Raw genomic sequence first — 6,000 nt, 5'->3', positions numbered from 1 at the left:
CTAAAATTGACTCATTACGTATTTGGGCTAAATCAACCGATGCCAATGTTATTGTTTTATCCGAAACCTGGCTCATTAAATCTATTTCGGATAAAGCCATCTCCATTAATGTTCATAGAACTGATCACCCCAAGAGAGGGGGTGAGGTTGCTATTTTTGTGAAGAGAAAATTTCTTGTAAATGTTGTACTGTCTAAATCTGTTAGTAAACAATTGGAATTCTTGGCCCTAAATATTGAGGTCTCAAAAGGGTTTTCTGTCACTGTAGTCGGGTGCTATAGACCGCCGTCAGCTGCTGCTGACGCACTTTCAACACTGTCGCAGCTGCTGTCACAACTGCAATACAGCAAGATCATTTTGATAGGTGACCTAAACTGGGATTGGCTAAAGCCTATATCTGACGGTTTTAAAGATCTCAGTAGCTCACTAAATCTTACTCAAATTATAGGGTCCCCCACACACCCTAACCCCAAATATGCAGAGAAATCGTCCCTAATCGATTTTTTCTTAACTAATGCCCCCCACAAGTACTCTAAGACTGGTATTTTTGCAAATGATATTAGCGATCACTGTGTCATTGCTGCAATCAGAAATGCCAAAATTCCCAAGTCTAAACCTTGCTTCGTTATAAAACGTGATATGAAGCATTTTTCTGAGCAAGGCTTTTTATATGATTTATTTTATTATGACTGGGATAAGATTGATCTCATCGATGATGTTGAATCTGCTTGGAAACTCTTTTATGATGGATTCACACTTATTGTGGATAAACATGCTCCTTCAATGCCTCCGGCTCCCTATTTTCCCAATCTCCACCTTTAAACACCTTGCCTTCCTCATACAATATTGATGATTGTATTTTTGATGGTCAGCCCTTTTATTTTACTCCTCTGTAGATGAAGTTCACAGAGCCCTTTTATCGCTGGACATCACAATACCTGCAGGCCCAGATAATCTTGATCCATACTTTTTAAAACTTTCAGTGGATTTTATTGCCAAACCCTTGGCAAGCATTTTTAACCTCACTCTCACCCACAATGCCATCCCAAAAGTGAGGAAATCTGCCCATGTCCTCCCACTGCTAAAAGGGGGAGACCCTACATCCCTAAATAACTACAGGCCTATTTCCAACTTGGCCATTTTGTCGAAGGTCCTTGAAAGATTGGTAAATGAGCAACTGAAGGAGTTCCTGAGCGCTAATAATATCCTCTCACCATTTCAGTCTGGCTTTAGGAAGCAGCACAGTACCATCACAGCATCTCTAAAGGTTGTTAATGATATCATTGAGTCACTAGATCACAAAAAAACATATCCTGAAGAAACAGCTGCTCAATATTGGTTTGTCTGTGCAGGCTGTTGGTTGGTTTGAAAATTACCTCTCTGAAAGGACACAATGTGTCACATTTGATGGCACTTCCTCCAGTGTACTGCATGTTGTGTCAGGCGTCCCTCAAGGTTCTGTCCTCAGTCCACTTTTATTTACCATTTATGTAAACAACCTGGGCCATAATGTACCAAATGCACAGTTTAATTTTTATGATACTGTCATTTACTGCTGCTGTGCCACCCTTGCTCAATCTGTTGAGTACTTACAGTCTGCTTTTTCTATTGTAGAATCAAGGTTGTTTGATCTGAAACTTGTATTGAATGCTGCAAAGACTAAACTGATGTTGTTTTCTAATGCCAGAAAGACCCTAGCATCTCCTCCTAACACTGTAACCTTGCAGGGCCGTCACATTGAATTAGTGACGCAGTACAAGTACCTAGGTATTTTAATTGATGATCATTTTACTTTTAAACTTCACATTGAAAACTTAGCTAAGAAGCTGAGGCTTAAACTAGGTTTTTATTTTAGGAACAAATCTTGCTTTTCTGTGGCTGCCAGGAAAAAAATAGTTGAGGCTACTTTCCTTCCTTTGCTTGACTATGGAGATCTGTTGTATATGCACACCTCTGCCCAATGCTTGCATCGGTTGGATACTGTGTACCACAGCGCCCTGAGGTTCATCACAGGCTGCAAAGCTCTAACTCACCATTGCACTCTATATGCCAGAGTTGGGTGGCCTTCATTGGCCATGCGCAGACTCACTCACTGGTGCATATTTATTTATATGTCCATCCTCGGCCTGCTTCCCTCTTATCTTTGTGAGCACATCTCACGCAAAATTGGTAAGTACCGCTTGCGCTCAAACAACGTCCTCCTACTGTCTGTCCCTAAGGTTCGCACTGAACTCGGCAAATAGGCCTTCATGTTCTCTGCCCCTACAGCCTGGAACTTCTTACAGACAGATCTGCAGCTGAATGAGCTGATCCCGTTTAGCACTTTTAAAAGTGCAGTGAAGGGTTTGGAGGCCGATTCAATTGGAGTTTGTAAATGCTTCCCTAGCTAGACTCATCTACTCTTTTTAGGTGCAGGATTGTGTGTTTTTTATATTTGTTTTACTGCCTTGTTTTTATTGTATGTCTCTTAATGTTTGTTTCGTATGTTGTTGCAACACTGTATCGCTGCTGTCTTGGCCAGGGCTCCCTCGAAAAAGAGATCTTGTAATCTCACTGGGACTCACCTGGTTAAATAAAGGTTAAATTAAATTAAATTAAATTAAATAAATAAAAAATAAAATTGGAAGTAACAGCAGAGCGGAGGTGATTAATAAGTTTCAAAGGCCTATTGCTTATAATTACTGGAATAGAGAAGCCTGAGTGAAAAGATACCACAGGGGCAGAGGTGAAATTAATGTAAAAGATAAAGGTTGTTTAGGCTGGGGACCTGTTGAAGAAGAAGAAACCTGATGGGATGCTAGTCAGTTTCTGTTAAAAGCTATATAATAAATAAATTAAATTAGAGGTGAGTACCATTGTACCCTTCTTACTAGGGTGTATACCGTCCATTTTAAAAAGATCCTTAACAGTCCAGAAAGAGTCAGAATTGCTACTGAACCCATAGCCGGTTGCTATACAAAAGTTCTGCAGCCAGCAGTGTAAACTGAAGAGGCGGCTGAAACGTTTGCTGTTTTTGGTCGTGTTGGGGATGGGACCGGACAGCAGGCAGGTCTTTCCTAGACTCTCGATGGTGGTCATCAGTGACTCGAGTTCATACTGTAGTTTAACTGATTGTCTGGACATTACGTCATTGGTGCAGGTGTGGATAATCATGGTGTGAACAGTCGGGTGCAGATCGATGAGAGCACAAACCAATTCAGTAATGTTTGCTACTTTAGCATGAGATAGACAGTACATGATGGCACCGGGAAGAACTACAGATCTGATAATAGAGTCACCTAACAACATCACAGCAGGTGGGCAGGATGTACATCCAGAGTTGTAGACAGCAAGGTTTGGTGGCAACTTTAGAGGACGGCAAATGCTACAGCCTTAGCGGCGCTAATAACGTTGGCCTGTTCCTCATCCTGGGAGATGGTCAGCTGACTCGCTGCGGGCAGAGGAGAGGTCGGTGAGGGGGAGGAGGCCACCAGGTGACCTGCAGCACAGGGCGACTCATCGTTAGAGCGGGTGATGGACTCTGAGGCTGATTTCCAGAGTCGCTTCTTTTCTGGACAGGACTGGAGCCGCCGGACGGAGGAGAGGAAACCGTCCAATTTCTGGTTGAAATTGTCACTCGACCAGTTACAGCAGTGGGCGGACTAGCAGAAGAGTCGTCCTCGGCCAGGTCTGCGAGAGGGGACAAGTGATTAGCCAGGTGCAGGACATTTTCCTTGTGGAGCCAGTGGTCGTCCTGGGTAGAGAGCTGGCCATCGGTAGTGACATTAGCAGGGTCCTCAACTGCTAGCTGAGACAACTGCTGGGGTCGGCGATCAGGACTTCAATGGACTGGAGCTCAGTTTTAATTGTGGACAATTCATCCGAATCAGGAGGTGACCATCGGTACCCAGCTCTTGTATTCTGAAGGAAAGGTGAGTGGTGACATATGCATGGAGGTGGCCATATGGTCTGGATCAGTAGCTGGGGGAGATAGAAAACAGCTATGGCCAGTAAAGGGTTCTATGGGTAATGGACAAGTGAGCTGTATCGTAGTTTGCAGTTTGCAGGCAGATGTAGAAAGACACAGTCCAACACTTACACACAAGCGATCATGTGGCGTTAGCAGAAACCTAGCACTATGGGTTAGCTTCCAGGGAAAGGGACTTACTGGTCAGGGCCCAAAAGCTGGGCCCTTTGCGAAGATCAGGCTCCGGTAACGTTAGGTGATGTTATGCCGGTATGTCCTATTTTCTAGGTGGTTTTCCTTGGTAGTTAAAACACTCTCGAAAGCATGGAAGCCAAAAATAGCCAAGACAGCCACGAAAGGCGACCAGTTGCTAGCTGGAGAGGTGAGTATTAAAATCAAACGTAACCGGCAGTAAAGTAAAATCCATGTAACCAGCAATAAAAAAGACAGGGCTGTCAAACTTAAAAAAATTAAAAACAAGCCGTGCTAAGCTAGCGGGCAAGCAAGACGGCAATGAGAGAGCGGCCTGTCGCTAAAAGTTTTCTGTTTCAGGCGGTCCGATCACTAAACAAATTTCTGATCGATAAAAGAAGTGAAATATAAATATGGTAAAAACAGAGAGAGTTGGCAGAACTCACGGAGGGATTTAAACTTAGCGTGGACAGAAACCCTCTCTCTCTCTCTCTTTCTCTCTCCTTCTGACAAGGAGACAGGGAGAGAGGCAGGACAGGTCTTGTATCCAATCAGCTTCAGGGCGGGTTGTGTTGTCGCCAGCGAAAGGTGGGGTCAGGAGGTCAAATTAATCCTGTCTGGCCAATCAGAACTGACCTCCATCACCGTGGAAACCAAACGCCGCTGATTGTACTGGGTTTGAAGGTCAAACCAATCATCCAGGGCCAATCAGAGCTGACCTCCATCACTGAGGAAACCAAACGCTGCTGACCTCACCTTCAAAGAAGAGAGAATCTTATTATTATCCATTATCATTTGTGTGTGTGAGAGAGAGAGAGAGAGAGAGAGAGAGAGAGATGACATGCACACACACCACACTGTTGACCCCAGGCTCCTCTGTTCCTGCACAAGTACCAGACAGGAAGTGATGTGTTGTCATTTCCTGTTAACCTCACTCAGCCCTCAGAGAGACAGAGGCTGCGTTCCAATTGGCTAAACTGCGTCTTCTCCTCCCTCCTCGACTCCTCGCTGACTTGATGTTCCAGTTGGTTAAAAGACAGATGAAGGATCCTTATGTCTCCTTGCCTGCCATGTCTGGAAAAGACTCCTCAACACTGAAGTAAGGAGTGAAGATAATTCTCCTACCTGTTAGACTAACAGATCCACACGGTCAGAAATGTAAATATCCCAAACTATTATGTCATATATCTCCCAGGGTTTTGAATCTTAGCCTACCATTTGTTAAGTGTTATGTTAAATGTCCATATGCTGACGGCTCTGTTGGAGTTCAAACTTTGCCCCTATAGGCCGAAGTAACTGAACTGTCACAGGGTGCAACTACTCTCATTCTGTATTAATCTTTCTTGTGAATTGTGTTTGTGTTGTCATGGAATTTCTCTGTTCGGACAATAAATTCTTACTAAACGTCATTAACAGCCTTTCATTGTCTATTTTGCACATTATGTTCTTACAGCTAAATCTATGGTCATTTATACCTGTAAAAAACGATATCAGACCTTATAACAATCCTGAAGCTAATGTGTGCTATGTGGAGGTTTCATTGATGTTACGGTTAGTTTCTTGGACCCAAATGCAGACACAGACAATGATGGATGGAGATGGAAAAAAGGTTTACTGTAAGGCTGATGGTAGATTAGGGAATGAAACGGAGAGATGGGTTGAGGCAGAAGGCAGCGGGGCTGAGTGGTGTGGTTGATCCGGGCTGAGCTGGCAGGCAGGCAGACAAACAGACGAGCAGACTGGCTGGTTGGAATGGCGCTGGCAGGCAAGTTGACACTGAGGAGAGGGCACGAGGAATCCTGAACACAGGAGGAACACTGTTACAAAACAGGCATGAGGAAACATAGGAATTAACTCAGGTAT

This window comes from Centroberyx gerrardi, chromosome 7, assembly GCF_048128805.1.
Source record: "Centroberyx gerrardi isolate f3 chromosome 7, fCenGer3.hap1.cur.20231027, whole genome shotgun sequence".
Taxonomy (NCBI): domain Eukaryota; kingdom Metazoa; phylum Chordata; class Actinopteri; order Beryciformes; family Berycidae; genus Centroberyx; species Centroberyx gerrardi.
Note: the sequence above shows the minus strand (reverse complement) of the source record.